Source organism: Sapajus apella, unplaced genomic scaffold (genome assembly GCF_009761245.1).
Source record: "Sapajus apella isolate SASKATOON/1434 unplaced genomic scaffold, GSC_monkey_1.0 scaffold38, whole genome shotgun sequence".
NCBI lineage: Eukaryota > Metazoa > Chordata > Mammalia > Primates > Cebidae > Sapajus > Sapajus apella.
In genome coordinates, this window is record NW_022436978.1 from 6171561 (window position 1) to 6193282 (window position 21722).

Consider the following 21722-nt stretch of genomic DNA (forward strand, 5'->3'; position numbering starts at 1 on the left):
GTCTATTTTTTTTTTTTTTGAGATGGAATCTTGCTCTGTCACCCAGGCTGGAGTGTGAATGGTGTGATCTCAGCTCACTGCAACTTCCGCCTCCCAGGTTCAAGCAATTCTCCTGCCTCAGCCCCCCAAGTAGCTGGGATTACAGGCGTGCACCACTACGCCCAGCTAATTTTTGCATATTTAGTGGAGACGGGGTTTCACCATGTTGGCCGGGATAGTTTCGAACTCCTGACCTCGTGATCCTCCAGCCTTGGCCTCTCATAGTGCTGGGATTACAGGCATGGGCTACAGCGCTCAGCAAAAATGTCTATTCTTAAAGACCACTAACTGAGAAGTAAGAGCCTTGAAGAAACAGAAAGAAGGGACCTGAGCATGCCATGGCAGGAGAGGATGAGAACAGCATGGAGAAGGGGGAGGCACAAGCAAAGCGCGTGGCAGCACTGGGCGGTGCTCGGACAGCTGCTTGGACTGCATTGCAGTGTCTTGGCCTCCCAGTCCTCAGTGAGGAGAGAACAGAAGTTAATGGCATACACCGTGCCTGGGTGGAGCCTCAGCAGCATCAAAGAAAGCAGATTCTGCATTTGGAAAGCTAGGCTCTCTCCTTGAACTTGGTTCTCAAGGTCTCGGTGATGAGTCACCTCGTTCCCCCTCACCAGCTTCTGTCTTTAGCCATAGCACTGACGTGTCTGAACCCGCACGCACCTCCAGAGCTGGAGCACCCGTCATCTTCACACCACAGATGACTAACGATGGCCTGCTCACAGTCTCCTAATTATCACACAACGAAAATGCTACATGCCTTAAAGCTGAGGTTTTGGGAATCGGATGAGAAGAGCTGCAGAAGGAATGGAGATGCAGGGTGGCAACGAGCTAAGCTTTTGACAGGTCCTCGAGGTCCTCGGGAGCAGGGGCCAAGCGACCACAGATCCAGAGTATGCTCTCTTTGGCAAGCCTGAATTGTAATCTCATTCATTACCGAGTCTGATTAGGTTCCCAGGCTCATTAAAATCTGTGTGCCTTTCACTGTTTCTCTTGGATCAGATTGGATTCTGCTGTGCAGAAAATTGTCAGAGCTTCAAAGTGTCCAGTGCAGGCCAGATACCATCTCTTGGCTTCACTTCTTCCTGAAGTTTCTCCCTGTCCAGTGTGTTCACTGCCAGTGACACAGGTCGCCATTCAGACCCACTGCTGCCAGCCAAAACAAGGGCTTCTGACCCAAACCAAGCCCAGATATAAAGTCCAAAGCACTTGAGCTAAACTTACTCTAAAAACTATGGCAGGACAAGACAAAGAAGGACACTCAGGTTGGAAACAAAGAACCACAGCTAAGGTGACCTTTAAAAACAGAGCGTGGCTCAGTGGCTCATGCCTGTAATCCCAGAACTTTGGGAGGCCAAGGTGGGCAGATCCCTTGAGCTCAGGAGTTCGAGGCCAGTTTGGGAAACACGACAAAACTCCGTCTCCACCAAAAAAAAAAAAAAAAGCCAGGCGCAATGGAATGCACCTGTGGTCCCAGCTACCTGGAAGGCTGAGGCAGGAGAATCACTTGAGCCAGGGGTACAGAGGTTGCAGTGAGCTGAGATTATGCCATTGCACTTGGGCGACAGGATTGAAACCCTGTCTCAAAAACAAATAATAAATAAATAAAATAAAATAAAAACGAGAGTGAAGAGGGGATCTTACTCTCTCTGATATAAAGTATAGCCAGGTGCAGTGGCTCATGCCTGTAATCCCAACACGTGGGGAGGCTGACACAGGAAGATCACTTGAGGCCAGGAGTTCAAGACCAGCCTGCACAACATATGAAAATATGCAAACAAAAAGATATACATGAAACACCTAAGAATCATTTGGAGTGAGAGAAGGAAATGGAATTGCAGGATGGGGAGTAAAAAGAATAAGGAAGGAAATAATTCAAGAGAGGGTTTTCACAGGGACCCATGATGCCGACATCCATGAGCCAATGAGTAGGAGTAACTCAACTCTGTACATCTGACTTCTAAAACTAGCGGCAGCAACCACCACCACCTGAGCCCCAAGAAGGCAAGTTCCGGTTCCGCACCTTCTCGTTCTCTGAGATCTCCCTTCAAAGGTCACAGGCTGAGTCACTGGAAAATGGCAGAGCCCTGCCATACATCACTCCCTGCTCTTACAGATAGATGAAATGACACCGACCTCTGATCTCCGGTGGGCTAAAGAGGTTGGCACCTGCATAGAGGTTCATGCCTCTCCCAGGCAGAATGGCTGCTGCAGGGAAGGATGCTTTCCATTCTCTTTCCCACAAACTCTCCCACCTTTGATTCCAATCAAGTCACCACCCAAACTGAAATGCAATAGGCATAAGCTTAATGCCCCCCTTTGATCAGACCCTCACGATGGACAGAGGAAACACAGCCAACTCGGAGTGATGTTGTAGATCTTGCCCACCTGGGAGAGGTCCCAAAACAGTGAGGCAACATCTGGCCTGACACTGGCCTGACAAGTCCTCTGGGCTCATGGAGAATGGGTGAGCTTGAACCCTCTTATGAAATCTATCCTGCCTGACTTATCGGTCCCAGAAAACCTGGAGGCCCCGAGAGAGCCAGAAAAATAATGAGGCTCATCAGTTGATCTCAGGTCCCATTTCCCACAGTGGCTATTCCAACCCCCAACAGCTACCCCTGAAGTCCCCAACCCTATCCCACAAGCAATTGAGAACCAAGGTGAGGTTACCAATCCGAAATGAGGAAAACGGAGATTGAGACCCAGGAGTGCAGAGGAGAGCCGGGCTGGGAAAAGTGAGGGCGGCCCTGCCACTTAGTCTTAAATGTGTAGAAGGAAAATAAATCTCAGGACCCAAAAATCACTAAACCAAGAGAAAAGTCAAGCTGGGAACTGTCAGGCAAACCTGCCTTCCATTCTATTTCTAAATAAGATAGCTACAAAGATAAGAAGCTACAAACCTCCCTCACAATTTGCCCATGGGGAATTTCCTCATGAACAAAGGACAGGCAGAACTCAAAATCACCCCTCTGAGGCTCACCCGAGACAAATGTATATCCCATTGTTTCCTTTGCCCTATTGTTTATATAAAAATGCAGATTCAGGATTGAACCCAGGAGGTGGAGGTTGCAGTGAGCCTGATGGCACCACTGCATTCCAGCCTGGGCGATGGAGTGAGACTCTGTCTCAAAAAAAAAAAAAAAAAGCAGATTCACTGAGCCAGACTAAAGTGTGTATTCAGTGGAGGGCTGATCAAAAACTCAAAAGAATGCAACCTTTTGTCCCTTATCGACTTCCTACCTGGAAGCCCCCACTTCGAGTTTTCCTGCCTTACAAAACTGAACCAATGTTCACCTTACACATATTGACTGACATCCCATGTCTCCCTAAAATGTATAAACGCAAACTGTATCCCCGACCCTCTTGGGCACATGTTGTCAGGACTTCCTGAGGCTGCCTCACAGGCATGTCCTTAACCTTGGCAAAATAAACTTTCTAAATTGACTGAGAATTGTCTCATATTTGGGGTTCACAGGTGGAAACAGAAAGTCAAGTGGTCATAAATCCTGCTCTGAATCCCCTGGTCAGCACCAGGCATGGACTCCCAGGTTAATCCTAACTTTTCCTTACTATCAGAGTGATAACATACAGTTTTTACTATATATATAATTTTTTAAATTTCATTTATTTATTTATTTATTTTTTGAGACCGAGTCTCGCTCTGTCACCCAGGCTGGAGTGCAGTGGCATGATCTCAGCTCACTGCAACCTCCACCTACCTGGTTCAAGGAATTCCCCTGTCTCAGCCTCCCTGAGTAGCTGGGATTACAGGCGTGTACCACTATGCCTGGCTAATTTTTTTGCATTTTTAGTAGGAACGGGATTTCACCATGTTGGTCAGGCTGGTCTTGAACTCTTGGCCTCGTGATCAGACCGCCTCGGCCTCCCAAAGTGCTGGGGTTACAGGCATGAGCCACCGTGGCTGGCCCAGTTTTTAACTACATAAAGGGTCTCTTCTAGAACACCAGCATTGCATTCCACAAACAAGTTTGTAATAACTAAGATCCATAGGAAAAATGAGAGTCCCAGGATACACAGTAATGGAGTTTGTGTAGGTCCAATTTTTTAATCATGTTTTCCTTCTGTGTCCAGAAAGTAAACTTCTGTGCCTGCCTAAAGACTTCATCCCTGAAAGCTCAGAATAAGATGGGGCTTGCTGTTGAAGGCTTTCTAAGGACAGCAGCTGGTCGGCGATGGTATAAAATGCCTCTGCGCGGCAGGCCTTCTCCAAATGTTAACTCCCTTCCCTACCCCCGTTTCCTTCTCCCTTGTCATTTTAGCTGAGGAGTCATGCTGGAACCCAGGAGATCTGGCCTCTGTTCTTGGCTCAGGTATCTTTTTACAGCCTGGTCTTCAGCAAGAGGCTCCCGCTCCCTGCTGCCTTCTTTTCACTGACTCTGGTTTCTCGTGTTTAGAAATGGAGTTAGTGGCTGGGCACAGTGGCTCACTTGGGGAGCCTGAGGTGGGTGGATCACGAGGTCAGGCATGTGAGATCATCCCGGCCAACATGGAGAAATCCATCTCTACTAAAAATACAAAAATTAGCTGGGCATGGTGATGGGCGCCTATAGTCCCAGCTACTCAGGAGGCTGAGGCAGGAGAATTGCTTGAACCCGGGAGGTAGAGGTTGCAGTGAGCCGAGTTTGCACCACGGCACTCCAGCCAGTACAGTGAGACTCTGTCTCAAAAAAAAAAAGAAAAATAGAATGAATACGGAATCATTCTAAATGAAAATTAAGTTACCTTCTCCCATTCCCACTTTCCATTGTAACTATTCACCAAAAGCAAACTATTAACAGTTTCTTATAATTCCATCCAGAAAAATTGTGCATACATATTTACATGCCCTCTTTTCAAAAAGTACACAAAAGTGGTTGGTCTCAAACTCCTGACCTCAAGTGATCTGCCCACCTCAGCCTCCCAAAGTGCTGGGATTACTGGCATGAGTCACCATGCCCTGCCCATATTCGTTAACTGAAGTGACTGAATGGATGGCTAAATGAATTAATACAGTAACATTCCCACAGAAAAAAAAATTGAGATAACTGTTTTCATGGGCTTAAATTAGTCTTGCCTGAAGTTTTACCAATCCTAAATAGTATTCCCTAATTTGCAGTTTAAAGATAATAATCTATCTTTTATACATACATATAAATCTATTTTATTCTCTACGACAGCTGAATAATATTTTGTCAAACGGACGTACAATTCAGTCCAGGAAGATTTTGAAGTTTCTCCTTTTTTGTGTGTGAACACTCTCTCATCCTCTTGCCTCTTGATTTTCTCCTGAGAGCCTGACTTAGCCAGGAGTTGTGATTCAGGTGACAAGTAAGACAGAGAAGTCCCTGTATACCCAAATGCCCAGGGCAAAATTGCTGTGATGCTGTTATGGGTGACAGTGTTTGCTTGTTTCCCTTACCAGAGAAAATTTCCAAAGCCAATGGCCGGTTTGCCACATATCTTGATGGCTGAACATTTTGACAAACCTCAGTGTTTTCAATAATAAAATTCCAGATTTGGAAAGGATCTGCAGGTCATTTGGCTTAACCTTGAACTTATTGTAGAAATTTATTTTTCTTTCTTTCTTTATTTTTATTTCTTTGTTTCTCTCTCTCTCTCTCTCCTTCCTTCCTTCCTTCTTTCCTTTTTTTTTTTTTTTGACAAAGTTTTGCACCTTTGCCCAGGCTGGAGTGCAGTGGCGAGATCTCGGCTCACTGCAACCTCCACCTCCCAGGTTCAAGAGCAACTCTCCTGCCTCAGCCTCCCAAATAGCTGGGACTACAGGCATGCACCACCACACTCAGCTAATTTTTTTGTATTTTTAGTAGAGATGGGGTTTCACTATGTTGGCCAGGCTGGTCTCGAACACCTTACTTTATGATCCACCCATCTGGGCCACCCAAAGTGCTGGGGTTAAAGGCATGAGCCACAGCGCCTGGCCTGTAGAAATTTCTTCCTCAAGCTTCTGTGTTATCATTTACTGTCACTATATTATAACATGGAACAGCTTCTACTAACAGAAATTCTTCCTCATTTCCCCAGACCAATGCCCATGCAATGCCCCTGCACTGGCCCCGCTCTGTCCTTTGAAACATCCTTGAACATGTGTGTTCCTCTTCCCACGGCGGCTCTCCAGGTGATTGAGGACAACACTCACATCCCTCTGACTCCACTGTTTATTCATTTAACAAATCTCTCTCTACAGCCTGCCATGTTTCCAGCACTGAGACAGACACCTTGTAAACTCCACGAAGGCCGGGAGGTCAGTCTAACCCACTATGTGTGGTAACCACAGCACCCAGAAAAGCTTTCTGTGCAGTAGGCATTTAGTATATATTTGTTGAATAAATGAATGAATACAAAGGTGAATAACATAGTCTCTGTCCTTAAGGAACTCTTAGCGTAGTGGGAGCACTGGAAGAGAACTATAGGCAATTCTAATCTAGGAGCCAGGAGAGAATATGAATAGCAGAACCTCAAAGGACAGGTGCCTAACCCAGCATTCGTTACCTTCCCTTATCCGCTGTGAGGGATTATCCATTATCTTCCCTTATCCATCACCTCCCTCATCCACTGTGATGTCAATCACATCGTGTTGTCATGGTATGCCTGCGTGTCTGTTTCCCACCGAACTGTCAGCATTTTGAGGACAGAGACTGAGTATTATTTAGCTTTATGACCCTAATGCTTAGCACAGGGTCTGGCCTAGAGGATGCATTTCATATTTGTTGTTTATTTATGTATGTATTTATTTATTGAGATGGAGTTTTGCTCTTGAAGCCCAGGCTGGAGTGCAGCGGCATCATCTTGGCTCATTGCAAAATCCACCTCCTGAGTAGAAGCGATTCCCCCACCTTAGCTTCCCGAGCAGCGGGGATTACAGGCCCCTGCCACCACGCCTGGCTAATTTTTAATTTTTCTAGTAGAGATGGGGTTTCACCATGTTGACCAGGTTGGTCTCAAACTCCTGACCTCAAGTGATCTGCCCACCTCAGCCTCCCAAAGTGCTGGGATTACTGGCATGAGTCACCATGCCCTGCCCATATTCGTTAACTGAAGTGACTGAATGGATGGCTAAATGAATTAATACAGTAACATTCCCACAGAAAAAAAAATTGAGATAACTGCTTTCATGGGCTTAAATTAGTCTTGCCTGAAGTTTTACCAATACAAAAAATCAGTGGGTGGGCACCTGTAATCCTAGCTCCTTGAGAGGCTGAGGCAGGAGAATGGCTGGAACCCAGGAGGCAGAGGTTGCAGTGAGCCGAGATCGCGCCACTGCACTTCAGCCCCGGCAGCAGAGTGAGATTCCGTCAAAAAAAAAAAAAAAAAATTAGTGAAGTAGAAGTGACAGAAATCTTGGGAGGAAATGACTGTGTCACCTAGGGTTCCATGGAGCCTCATAGTTTCAACATACATTGAATGAGGACCCACTCTGTGCCAGGCATGCTGCCAGACTCTAAGTCAAGACAAATGAGACACAGCTCCTGCCTTTAAGGTGCTCCTAGACTAGAAGAGGAGATATACATGGAAATCATGAGGCCACAGGTGACTCTGACAGTGCTTTGACAGTGTGACAAAGGTGCTGTGCGGGGGGTGGGGGGTGGTCAGGAAAGCCACCTGGAAGAGAAGACGCCTGGACAGAGTCCTGAGGAAGCTGTCCAGGTGAGGAGATGAAGGCAGGTCATTCTAGGCAGAGAGAGCAACATGGGCAGGGCCTGGAGGGGTGAGGACGTGGCCCTTTGCAGGTACTGTATAGCACCTGGGGACAGCAGGGAGTGGAGGTAGAGGTGGAGGTGGGGCCAGATCAGGAAGAGTCTTACAGAGGTGCTAAGGAATTTGGACTTTACAGTGATGAGGCCATGAGGGAGCCATTGAACGAATTCCAAAATCCACAGTAATCAGATATGAATTTTAGAAGATTGCTCTTACAGCAGTTTAGAAAATGGATTAGGCAGCTGGGTGCGGTGGCTCACGTCTGTAATCCCACACTTTGGGAGGCCGGAGTGGGCAGATCATCTGAGGTCAGGAGTCCGAGACCAGCTTGGCCAATATGGTGAAACCACGTCTCTACTAAAAATACAAAAATTAGCTGGGCGTGGTGGTGGGAGCCTGTAATCCCAGCTACTCAGGAGGCTGAGGCAGGAGAATCGCTTGAACCCAGGAGGTGGAGGTTGCAGTGAGCAGAGATCACGCTACTGCACTCCAACCTGAGTGACAGAGACTCTGTCTCAAATAAATAAATAAATAAATAAAATGGATTAGGCTTGCATGGTGGCTCACATCTGTAATTCCAGCACTCTGGGAGGCCGAGGTGGGAGGATCACTTGAGGCCAGTTGGCCTCTCCAAGTGTTTGGATTATGGATATGAGCAGCCTCGTCTTCCTGGCTGCTTCAGTCTTCTGCAGACAGAAGGCTCTGTTAAATGTTTGCAAGTTACAAGCATCTGAGCCACATGATGGCCCAATCAACCAAATGCATGTGTAAAGCTGTCTCCCGGCTGTGAGGAATAAAATCAATATTGTAAGACCTTAATTATTCAAATGCTACACCCCAGAGGGGATTCATAACTTGAGGAGCGTCTCAGTAGGAGAACAGGGCTGAGGATTTGTGTGAACATGGCTTAGCCTGCAATTTCCCAAGCAATCAGTCAAAGGGCTAACAAAAGATAAAATAGCAGAGCTATTCTCCCGAGGAGATCCCAGAGGAGCCAGGCTGCTCCTGCTAAGAAGTCTAGACTCATAATAAGGAGAGATGACACTTGCACTAATGAAAGAGCTGAGGACCCCCGGGCTCTCCGAGTGGGTGTCTTCAAGAATTCCTGACTCCTTTGCACAAAGCAGGGCTGGCAAAGCATCGAGGGTGGGTGGGAATGGGGGAGAACGGGACTCTTCCAAACACTACCTTTTAGAACAAAATGTAAGATATTTTCTGAGAAAGTGACAGTAGTCTTGTATCCCTGCCCCTTAATCATCATTTCACACAGGGATTTCAACCTCCGGTGCTCGGGGCTTGAGCCATTAGGACCCTGTGTTGCTGAGTGGACCAGCATAGGTGTGGTGGATAAAGTTAAGAGTGTGGATGGTTTGGCCGGCCACAGTGGCTCCCACCTGTAATCCCAGCACTTTGGGAGGCTGAGGCGGGTGGATCACAAGGTCAGGAGTTCAAGGCCAGCCTGGCCAACATGGTGAAACCCTGTCTCTACTAAAAATACAAAAAATCAGCTGGGTATAACGGCAGGCACCTGTAATCCCAGTTGCTTGGGAGGCTGAGGCAGAAGAATTGCTTGAACCCAGGAGGAGAAGTTGCGGTGAGCCTAGATGGAGCCACTGCGCTCCAGCCCGGGTGACAGAGTGAGCCTCCATCTCAAAATAAAAAAAGAGTGCGGTTGGTTTGGTAAAAACTCGCCTTACTAATGGAGGAAGCAACTAAACCCAGTCTAGAGAAAGGGAGGCGGCGTAGCATAGTGGCTGCTCCCTGGGGCGGCATGAAGAAGCCTTGAGTTGTGAGTCCCAGCCTCTGCCACTGCATGACCTTGGACAAGATAATGATCCCTCTCAGCATCAGTTTCTGTAACATTAAAATAATGATAATATCCTCCTACTTATTGGGTTCTTGGGAAGATCAAATGGAGTCAGGATTTGCAGAATCGTTTTGCTGTTCCCTCTGACCATATATTAGTCAGGACACTGCTTTCTGTCACAGAGACCAAAATAGCTATGGCCTAAACAAAATAGAATTTATTTCTCTCTCACATAAAGCCCCACGTTGGCATGGCTGCTCTGGCTTGTGAGGTCATCGGAGCTCTGCTCCTTCTGTCTTCCTGCCTTCCTTAGCTTGCTCCAAGATGGCTCCCTGCCGTGACCACATGCCAGTCGGCAGAAGGGGCGGGGAGGCCAGGGGAGGGCAAGCCTTGTCCCCATAACCCAGCACCATCTACACACTTGCTCCGTCTTCCTGTTAGGGTCCGTAGTCACATCTAGCTCTAAGAGAGGCTGGGTAAAGCAGTTGTTTTCTGGGAAGCCTATACTTGACTAAAAATTCTGTGATTATGAAAGAAGAGGAGATGGCCTTTTTTTTTTTTCCCTGAGACGGAGTCTCACTCTGTTGCCCAGGCTGGAGTGCAGTGGCAAGACTTCGGCTCATTGCAACCTCCGCCTCCCTGCTTCAAGCAATTCTCCTGCCTCAGCCTCCCAAGTAGCAGGGGCTGCAGGTGCCCACCACCATGCCCAGGTAATTTTTTTTGTATTTTTAGTGATGGGGTTTCACTGTGTTAGCCAGGATGGCCTTGATCTCCTGACCTCGTGACCTGCCCGGCTCGGACTCCCAAAGTGCTGGGATTACAGGTGTGAGCCACTGCTCCTGGCCCAAGGAGATGGACTTTGAAGGATAATTCAAAGTTCCCACTATCTTCCCTATTTGTCTGTCTAATTCCCTCACATCTTCAGGTCTTGGGTTGACGTCACGTCCTTGGGGGGGTCTTTCCAGACACTGAAGGCTCCACAAGCTGCTCCCATTGCTCCCTCACATTTCCTTCATAACACTCGCTGCACCTGTAATATTTGACTATCTATTTTCTCATGAGAAAGTAATTCTGTAACTGTGGACTCTGCTTCCTCCCCAAGGCCTGCCTGTGCCGACACAGGGTGGACGCTCAATACATCCTCACTGACTGGTAGCAAGGTGCTGTCCCCAAAGGCCTCTGTGAGTTCCTTGGACAGAACTTCACAGCTTCGGGCCACCACCAAGTCCTCTCCAACCCAGGATTTTGTTTGGAAGAAACTGGTACCTTCTACTGCTTCCTCAGCAGTGGGCTGATGCGTGCCGGCACTGTATCCTTTTATCTGTCAGTCCCCTCTTTGTGTGGGCCTCTAGAACTGCACAAGTCCTGCCTCAGAGGACTGGGGAATGGGTAACTGCCTTTTCATAATCAACACTTGCTTCGCAGCTCTGTTGTTCAGGAGCTGGGAATGAACACAGGGCGTTGTGAGAAGAGATTATCCCGGCACAGAGGCCAGAATGAAGGATACAGGAGAGATTTGGTTTCCATTCCCCGTCTCTATAATGCACGAATGGGCCCGAAGCCTGCCCTGTGAAGAGGTGGGGGAGGGACCTCAGGGGAGGATGTCCCCAGGGAGTTCACCCGCACCCCTTCTGTAGGGGCAGATGGCTCCTCAGAGTCTGGGCCCATGTCAACCCACTGCTTGACTCCTGGGCAGCTCCCTGGTGCTCCACTTCAGTGACCTCTAGTTCACTCTTGTTTTTTTCTCTTTTTCTTTTCTTTCTTTCTTTTTCTTTTTGAGACAGAGTCTCAGTCTGTCTCCCAAGTTGGAGTGCAGTGGCGTGATCTTGGCTCACTGCAACCTCCGCCTCCTAGGTTCAAGCCTGCCTCAGCCCTCAGCCCTCAGCCCTCAGTAGCTGGAATTACAGGTGTGCTCCACCATGCCCAGCTAATTTTTGTATTTTTAGTAGAGATGGGGTTTCACCACGTTGGCCAGGCTGGTCTCAAACTCCTGACCTCAAGTGATCTGCCCGCCTCGGCTTCCCAAAGTGCTGGGATTACAGGCGTGAGCCACCGCGCCTGGTCTCACCCTCGTTTTGACATAAAACTCATCATTTTCTAAGAAATCTCCTTATCTCATTTTGTTTGTTCTGAAGAATGTCTGGGGCATTTCGTCAAACATGACTCTGGTTCTCGTGTGCAGTGGGTTCTAGGGTTGACTTTCACCCCATCACATTCTCAGCACCCTCCATTTTTAAATTTGATTTAAACTAGAGGGAAGCTTGACTTGGACTCTGAGCAGTCAGCTCCTTGTGGCGGTCTCCAGAGCTGCTGAAGGGGAAGTCACCAGACACCAAGCCCTGGCGGTTGCTAGGTGCTCAGGTTACACTGATATACAAAATGAGTGTATTCAAGAGCCAAGTTCAAGTTTCCTTGCTTATATTTTTCCAGAGAGTGGGGGAGGAAGCAGCCATATCCCACCCAACAGCACCTGGGAACTCTGCCCCATGTTTGGCATCAAGGGAATCTTTCCTGCGAACGGTGGCACAGGACTGGCTGGGAACGCACGCAATGGCAGCTTCATTCTGGCGGCTGGGTTTTTCTCCCCATAAAATGGCAGTGTCCCTTTAATTCCCTGCAGGTCTCCTCTCTAGGGTTGGCAGTAGGTTAAATGAATCAACTGACCAGCGCTTTCACACTGGGGGTTCTAGGATGGAAATTCTTCTTACTTGCTTCAGCTTGTGTCCAGGAACAAAGAACAGTTAAGCAGGGATTAACTCTTCCCTCTGTTGGTTTCTCTGTCCTTTCTCAGAATAGTTCCACGTCTAATTCAGGAACATAGGTTCCTTTTGGAGCCTGCTTCTTTCCTTCATTGACCGTGCATAGAGCTACTGACTGTCCCAGCTGTTCTGGTCTTCCTTCCTCCTACTGTGGGGAGCAGATAGTCTCTCTGGGTTGATTTCCCAGCATGGCTTCTTGCGAATCAGATTTTAGCTGCATCTATTTCTCTACAGCACATACTCTGGGCTGGCCCTCTGCACATTCCAAAAACTTTCTATTAATGACGTTATTTTCCCAAATAGCCTTCTTTTCTGAAAAAAGAATATATTGAACATCTTCTATGCGTATTCTAGTTCTCATTAAGATTTGACAGCAGAGGGTGGTAGAAAGAATACTGATTTGGGAGGGTTTCTGGGTTCTCATTCAATCTTTGGCATTAATTAGTGTGTGACATGGAGAAAGTCACTTCTCTTGGCTAAACCTCATGGTCGCCTCTATAATACCAGCGACTCCTTCCAATGCTAATACTCCAGTGTCTACATTAAATAATCTTGTCATCTCTTGTGAGTTTGATCAGCATTTTGTCAATCCCCGTGACAAACCAGTTTCCAATGTGACGTGTTTCTAGTAGAGCTAAGTCTGTTTGTGGGAGGTAGTCATGATCCATTTTCCATTCTCTCCATTGAGGGTGCCTGAAATAAAAGCCAATGGTTTAATGACAGTACTAGGGATGGGGACAGCTGAGATTAGACCCAGGACACAACCTCCTCACACTGATACTGGGACCATGGGAGACTGTGGCATCTTCTTCTTGAGGATTCCATGACAACCTGAAGCATCCATCTCAAAAATGTCATCCTGCCTCACCATATCCCTCCCCTCCCAAACTCACACCTTAGGCCACTCCTGAGGGCAGCTAGTAACTGGACCTGACTCACCAACTGTGCTCCAGAAAACACATCCTGGCTGCCGCAGGTCCGGAGCTTCCCTGCTGAGGCGGAGCCTTCTTTCCTGAATTTGTTTGCCAAATTCATGTGTCCCCAGATGGTCCTTCCACAGAGATATCTGATTTGCAATCCTACGACATCTTCATTGCTTTAAAAGAATGGGGGAGATATCTGCTCCTAATTACATTTACAGCTTTCTTTTCTCTCCTATGGAAAACAGACCCAGCTTTTTTTTTTTTTTTTTAACTTGCAAATATTTCACATTTGTTTGGAGAGCAGATTTCTTTCCAGGTTTTTGGAAAGCTGAAGTCGCTGACACACGGCTGTTGGGATATACCGTAGCTGAGTGCAAACATCCCCGGTCCCTAGTACAGTTAAACCTGCGTTTTAGGCCATGGTGTATACAGGGATGGATGAGCCTGGCGTGTAACTGTCCCAAGGGCTGCCGAGAATGGCACATTTCTGTCTGAAGAGACCTTGAAAAGGAGAACTGAGGCTGGGCGAGGTGGCTCACACCTGTAATCCCAGCACTTTGGGAAGCCAAGGCGGGTGGATCACGAGGTCAGGAGATCGAGACCATCCTGGCTAACATGGTGAAACTCCGTCTCTACTAAAAATACAAAAAATTAGCCGGGTGTGGTGGCACATGCCTGTAGTCCAAGCTACTCAGGAGGCTGAGGCAGGAGAATCTCTTGAACCTGGGAGGCAGAGTTTGCAGTGAGCCGAGATCACACCACCGCACTCCAGCCTAGACAACAAAGTGAGACTCTGTCTCAAAAAAAAAAAAAAAAAGAAAAGAAAAGAAAAAGAGAGAGAACTGAACAAGGTGTGTTGTCGTCTGTCTTGAGCCCTCTCGCTCCTCACCTGTCCCCTTACCCTGTCCCACGGACAAGCTGATTCTACTTCAGCTCTTATTTACCATTGCTCCCCTTTTGGGAATAGTAATAGAACAGCCTGGATCCTGGGCCATCAGTCCTGCCAAATTTCTAGTCTGACTCCCATTAGCCTGTTAGGTCCTCTTATCTAAAGGGCACATATGAAGCAAGACCCAGTCTGGGGATAACTAGTTGCTGAGGCCAGACGCCTGGGAATCCAGCTCATGGCTGCGACCACCCTTGTCCTGGAGTTAAGTCTTCATCTGTGCAGACTTGGGGGAAACTTATTTGCTTGTCTACGTTATTGCTTGAGGACCTCCAAAGGTCTGGCCAGGTTAGGTAGCATTAGAACAAGTATCTGTGTTTTTTGTTCTTTTCTTGTGTAACTTGGTCGCACTATGGAGATGTAGCTTTCTGTTGGTTTTATTTGATTCAAGGAGTGATGATCTTAAGTTTTATATAAATATTAAATATTAAATGTGCTTGCCTGGTATGCAAGCAGAACCTATAATCATTAATTTTGGTCAAGTTTAAAACAGCGATTCCCATTTATGGCTTCACATTGACATAACCATGGCAGCTTTATACAAATTCCCATGCCTGAGGCCCATCCCCCAAAAATCTATTTTAATTGATTTGGAGTAGGGCCTGGCCATTGATTTTTTTTTTTTTTCTGTTTTTAAAAAGCTCCCTGATGATTCTAATTGCAGCCAGAATTGAGAACCATTGTTCTGAAGGATGCCTGAGAAATGTGCTAATTTGGTGTGTGTCGGTGAGGTGGGGGGGGGTGGGCGGAGGGGGGTAGGGGAGGTGGAGGGGGGTGGTGTGGGGGGGAAGACACAGTCAAAGGAGATGTTAATCTGAATTGGCTGACTTGTTTTGTCAGTCTTCAGCCCAGTAGCTTGATAGGAACAAAGTCAAGATTACAGTGCAGTTATGTAAGGTTTGAGGATAAGCCTCTTCTCCTAAAATTGACTCATTACTGTATGTATATTCCATTTAAAGCAATCTAGAGCAATAATGTGGAAATACTGGGGGAGAACCACATTTTGTGAATATGGGCAGGGCCCAGTAATATTCAATAACCATTCTACGGCCAGAACGGAGAAGCGACAATAAAAAAGAGCTCTCCCATTTAAAATAATCTGCCCTGGAAATGCCCTAGTGTTTCTCGCAATACTGGCTCATCATAAACCCAGTAACACAGACTTATATTGCCTTGAATTTCAAGACATCACTGTAGTGGTCTCTGATGACTAGAGGCCATCTCTTGCCCCTAAGCTGAACTTCTGGTTCAGTGTGTCCGAAGGCAGAGTGGGAAGACAATTCAGGTAGCAGAGAAGTGAACGAAGGACAAGTGAACAATAGGCGAATTCAAGCTCGTTAGCAGTTAGCCCGGAATGAGGCTGATCATCTCTCAGCGGGGATTTTTCTGGAGCTGCAAATGATTGGATCTTTGTTTTCCTTTTCCCAGGAAAGAGAGGTCTATTAGCTCTCCAGCTGCATTAGACCTTTATTTGTTTTGTTTTGTTCTGTTTTAATACTGTAGAGGGGACAGTACATTCCAAAAGTTAGAGAACAGCTAAGGGAGATTCATTCTCTTTAGAGGCTATCATTAAGCATATGGTGCCTCACAGGAATGTGGAAGGCGAGTAACAGACAGGAGCCAACGCAGGGATTAGCTCATAGAAGGCGGCTGTCTGGATCTAGGAAGAGCTGCCAGGTAAAGGGACCCAAGCTTGGGACTTAAAGCTCAGGTCTGGTTGTGTTTTTAAAGAGTTGTCATCTTTCAAATATATAAGGGTAAAGATTTAGGAACTGCCCTCAGGAATGAGATGCATTAAACTCATAGACAGACCAAAATCCAAAAGTCTTTGGTACCTAGGGGACATTTCCTGGGGCTGATTCCTGGGCAGTGTGTCTGACTGCCCTCCATTAACAGCCAGGGAGCCCAGGCCTTGGTGTAAGAGTACACAGGCTGAAGTGCTCAGGGGTTTACCTGACCTCACAGTTTTATTTTATTTAATTAATTAATTTATTTATTTTGAGACAGAGTTTTGCTCTTGTTGCCCAGGCTGGAGTGCAATGGCTCTATCTTGGCTCACTGCAACCTCTGCTTCCCGGGTTCCAGTGATTCTCCTGCCTCAGCCTCCGGAGTAGCTGGGAGTACAGGTATGTGCCACCACACCTGGATAATTTTGTATTTTTAGTAGAGATCAGGTTTCTCTATGTTGGTCAGGCTGGTCTCGAACTCCTGACCTCCTGTGAGCCGCCTGCCTGGGCCTGGCAAAGTGCTGGGATTACAGGTGTGAGCCACTGTGCCCGGCCTGACCCCACAGTTTTAGAGGCAAGAAGCTGACATTTAAGGCTTGAATAGTGCTCCTTTTCCAAGTAAATGACAACCTGGAGAAAGGACTAATTGAGCTAAGTGTTTGACATTTTCAAACTGACTTGCTTTTCATAGAGACCTGGAAGACTGACTCCCATCACACTCTCTCCCAGCCTCCCAGTGGAAAGGGAATCCCCAGTCCCATTGTGGCTCCTGAATGTGACAAAGGTACTGGCTCAGCTCAGTCATGCCCTTGGCTTAGCCTGCTGTCCCTTCCTGAGGGCTGTGTCTTCAGTGGGATGAGAGACTTTGGCAGAGGCATTTAGGTTGTGAACAGGGCAGATGCATTGAGTCAGCAGTGTAAGCCGAATACCAAAAAAGATAAAGTAGAGAAAGGGGCTGCAAAATTGCCACCTGAAGCAGAGCTCGATGAGGCTGAATCCAGGGGAGGCCCTGTTTCTCATGGTCCTTGTCTGATGGTCATGACAAATTAAACACCTCCTCATACACTAAAAATCGATGTCAACTCCTTTATCAAATAAACAAAATACCGGTATCGATTATGTGTAGTTAGATCTCTATTTGCCCATCAATCTCCTTCTACAATTCCCGATCTGCCTTAGACAGGGCAAACCACTTCTCTGTGCTGCCTAAGCAGTGCTTTCCTTGGATGCTGCTATCCTCACTGCCTCGCACAGGGAAAGTGACTCTCCCAGGCTACAGTGGACCTGTAACTTACTCTTCCTGCATCCTCAGCAGGGGAAGGCGCTTGATGAACATCGATGGAATGAACTTGTGTGTCCATGTAGTCCATCTATTATCTCTAATAAACACAGAAAGCCAAAGAACAAGAATGAAGTAATCAGGAAACAGAGAAAGAGGTATCATCAGGTGTCCATGAGGTAGAAGTGAAAGGTTGAGACGTGTTAAATCATTCATAGCAAGTTATGAAGAGTCCAGAGGACCTGGATCAAGAGCCAGGAGGATGGTCTTCTCTCTAATTGACTGTGTGGCTGGGAGTCAATTCCTCTCCTTTTCAGCCTTCAGTTTCCCCTTCTATAGAATAAGCAGACTAGGTGACCTCTCAAAGTCTTTATAGCTCTGATAATTTTTAATTTTATGCATCTAATGCTACAATTCCAAAGTATTAAAGAAACGCACAGTATCCCATGATTTGAGGGACAGAGACTATAGCACAGAATGCACCAGGCCCTGAATTTACCCACGAGCCTTTAGCCCTGGAGGACCTAAGTGAGTTTCAGCTTGAAAACACTCTGTTTCAAATGCCATACCACAGTTGCACAAAATAGGGAAAATCTTGTTAGGAAATGACCACAGGCCCCTAGAGCTGTGGAAAACATTGCCTCAGACAAAAAGGACTTTTCCATTGGAAAAAAATATCAGCAGCGTTGCGTCTGCTAACGCTGTCTGCCCAGGCAGTTCCCATGGAATCCTACCTCCTCAGGTCCTTGGCTCCGGGCAGTTCTTTTCCATTCGACGTCGGTCCTGATGATAAACGCAGGTTGTTCTGTTATAGCCCCAGCTATCCCAGGAGTCAGACTTGGAAGTCATTTTAAAATTCATCTTTGGACTGTCTGACTTTTCAGTGCTTCCTCCAGAGGCAAAAGTCGCAAAATGCTTTCACCGGAATGGGTCTCAGAAGCATCTTGTGATACCTACTTAATCCCGTCTGTGGAGGAACATAACGTCCCAGGTAGGGAAGTGAATTGCTCATGGTCACATACAGAGGTCCAGGGATCGGGTCCTGAGACCACTTCGGGGTTTTTTCCCATTTCCAAACTGTCTCTAGGCAAAGGGTCAGTTGTCTTCTACCTTCCCATGGCAGACATTTCCCAACTAACCAACTGGCCAACCGGCTAACCAGCCTGCAGGTATTTCATGTAAGCCTAGGACTGTGCATTCTTTGATGCTCTGCTGTAAACAGTCATTCTTTTTTACTGTTCCAAAATGCAACAGTAAACAGTAAGCACTCAATTTTTAGGGCAGAGCAGAACTGACCTGCTTTTTTGAGTCCGGCTTCAATTTCTGGAACTTAAACATAGCGTCCCACTTATTCCTTGAAAAACATGCAGCTGCTAAGAAAGAGTTGCCTATTTTTAAGTGGGATCCAGTGAGAGATGTCTGATCAGACCCCGGTTGTGGGGCAGGGTGGCTTTGGTCTGGGTGATGGTCAGACCTATGCAGGAAGCAGCACCAGGCAGAGAGGAGGCCTCAGCCTGCCCAAGTGCCCACCCTGGGGCAGCCCTCTCTGTTTGCCACCACTCTGACCTCCTCTTCCTGAGCTTCCAAGTTGGGCTGAGTGCAGTCCTTGCCCAGTCAATGCTTTCTGGGCTCCCTCTCTCAAAAAGGAAGTAGCCCCTTTTATTCTTAGGCCACCACAGACGCAGACAAAGCCAGGATTTTAAAGAGGAAATTTCTACTAAAATAAAATAGAAAATAAACAAAACCTAGATATGATCATATTTATAGACTATAATTTCGAAATAAAATGTAAAATGCATATTTATGGTAGAAAACTTGGAAAATATATTTTAAGAATCCATAAACCCACCTATCACCCAGCCCTGCACTGCCTAACATGGCAGCAGCTAAGCACACGTTGCTACTGAGCATTCGAAATGTGGCTGATCTGAACTGAGATGCACTGTAGGTACAAAATACACCAGAGTTTGAAGATTTAGTACCAAAAACATCAAAAACATGTAAAATATATCATTAATACTTTCTCTTTTTTTGAGGCAGAGTTTCACTCTTGTCACTCAGCTGGAGTGCAGTGGCTCAATCTCAGCTCACTGCAACCTCCGCCTCCCAGGTTCAAGTGATTCTCCTGCCTCAGCCTCCTAAGTAGCTGGGGTTACAGGCACACGCCACCACACCCGGCTAATTTTTGTATTTTTAGTAGAGACGGGGTTTCACCATGTTGGCCAGGCTGGTCTCGAACTGCTGACCTCAGGTGATCCACCTGCGTCGGCCTCCCAAAGCGCTGGGATTACAGGTGTGAGCCACCGTACCCAGCTCATTAATACTTTCAAAAATACTCGTTACATGCCTAAGATGATAATATTCTGGATATATTGTATTAAACAAATATATTATTAAAATTAATTTTACCTGTTTCTTTTTACTGTTTTTAGAAAGTACTGAAAACCATAAAATTATGTATGTAACTCATCACATTTCTGTTGGATAACATTTTGGCGCATTCCCTCCATCGTGGGGGTATATGTATTTGAGGAGTCTGGCTCCTGGTTAAACACCTTTGCGTGATTTTTCAGACCTGACTGTAAGCAGTGACAGAGGCTCCACCCGGCAAGCATCCCCAGGGAAGCTGCCCTCCCCGCACCAACCCTGGCGCCCAGACAGCACACAGGGGTCTCTGAGGGGAGTGTGGCCAAGGACTCAGCCCCGCTATGCTATGCACGTCACATCTTAGCAGTCCTAGCCCAGTGTCTTCATTCCCAAGTCTGTTTCTCTGAGGCCTTGGGCTGAGGTTTTCTTCAGGTGCCTGTTCTGAAGCCTCCTTACCAGGGGGAGTGTTGAAAACAAGCGCACTTTGAATGACGAGACCTTCCAAAGAGGCTTTGTGTGAGCAACATGGCTGTTTATTCACCTGGGTGCAGGTGGGCTAAGGCTGAAAAGGGTGTTAGCAAAGGGCAGTGGGATAGGAGTTGGTTTTATAGGTTTGGGTAGTTTTTGCGGGAGCAGGGGTGTTGCAGAGTAAGTTCAGTTACAGCGGTGGGGGGTCAGGGCAAGGAGATACATGACCACAAGTTCAGTTACAGTGGCAGGGTTGGGTGAGAGGTATTCACATTCTCATAAGCTCCGCAGCTGACAATGGGCGGAGGGACAATGGCGAACGCAGGCTGTTGGGGGGGCGGGGGTGGGAGACAGCAGCTGAGGCAAGCAGGACTTCAGACTTTGAGGCTCCAGGCTTGCATATGGAGACCGGTCAGGGAGGAGGGAGAACCCCGAAGACGTGTTTCCCCACTCTGACTCAGCACCCAGGATTCTTCCACTCTACCCCACATCCACACCCCACGGCACTGTCATAGGAATGCAGCCAAAGAGGCAAGCACCCTGGCATCCCTTTTCTCCTTCCCCCTAATTTGCTAAGGCTCTTCATGGGCTGAATCTGGTCAGAAGCCAGAGGAGATGGAATCCCTGTAGCTCTAGTCCTCTTTCTGTGCAGGAGGCAATGAAGAAGGCCGGAGATGGGAATGTGAGGATGGGGTGGATCTAGAGAGGCAGAGAGCTGTCTGCAACGGCCTAGCCAACATGTCGAAATCCCATCTCTACTGAAAAATACAAAAACTAGCCAGGCATTGGGAGGCTTAGGCAGGAGAATCACCGGAAACCGGGAGGCGGAGGTTGCAGTGAACCAAGATAGCACCATTGCAACCCAGCGTGGGCAACAAGAGCGAAATCCCATCACAATAATTAGCTGGGCGTGGTGGTGCGTGCCTGTAATCCCAGCTACTTGGGAGGCAGAGGCAGGAGAATCGTTTGAACCTGGGAGGAGAAGGCTGCAGTGAGAGATGGCGCCACTGCACTCCAGCCTGGGCGAACAGAGCAGAGACTCCATCTAAAAAGCAAACGAACAAAAAACCAAAGAGCTGTCTACACTTTTTTTTCCTCGTGGCATTGCCCTAAGTCATAGCCTAATTGCCCTATTTCCTTGTTAATGTGACAAGTCTTAGTCCCTACAGTGACCCAATGGGCACAACTTACCAACTCCCCACCCCATCCCACTATCCTGTCTGGGTTTCTAGCCTGAGGTAGATTCACAGGACACTATTTGATGATGTGTGTGTGAATGCATATGGACACGCATGAGTATTATACTCTTAGCCCCTATCAGAATATACTTTCTTCAAGCCTAGCTGTGGGTCTGAGCGCCGGGGCCTCTGTGCCTCTGGCCTCATAGAGCTCATCCACGGTGCCTTCCATGGGCTGGCTCCTTTGACTCCTGCCCTTGTTCCCATTGTCCTCAGCCTCTGCTTTAGTGAGACAGTCCCACACCTCCCACCCACTCCACCCCACTCCTTGCTGGCTAACCACAAGTGACTGGTACCCTCCAAAAAATCACGAGTCTACTAAAAGGGGGAATCTGGAAAAGATGGGGGTGATCTCTGTAAGCTAAGGTTTTCAGACGCTAAGTGGACTCCCCTGGGGCAGCAGGCAGAACTCCACTCCCTAATTGAATCTTCAATTGTCTAGTTTAAGTT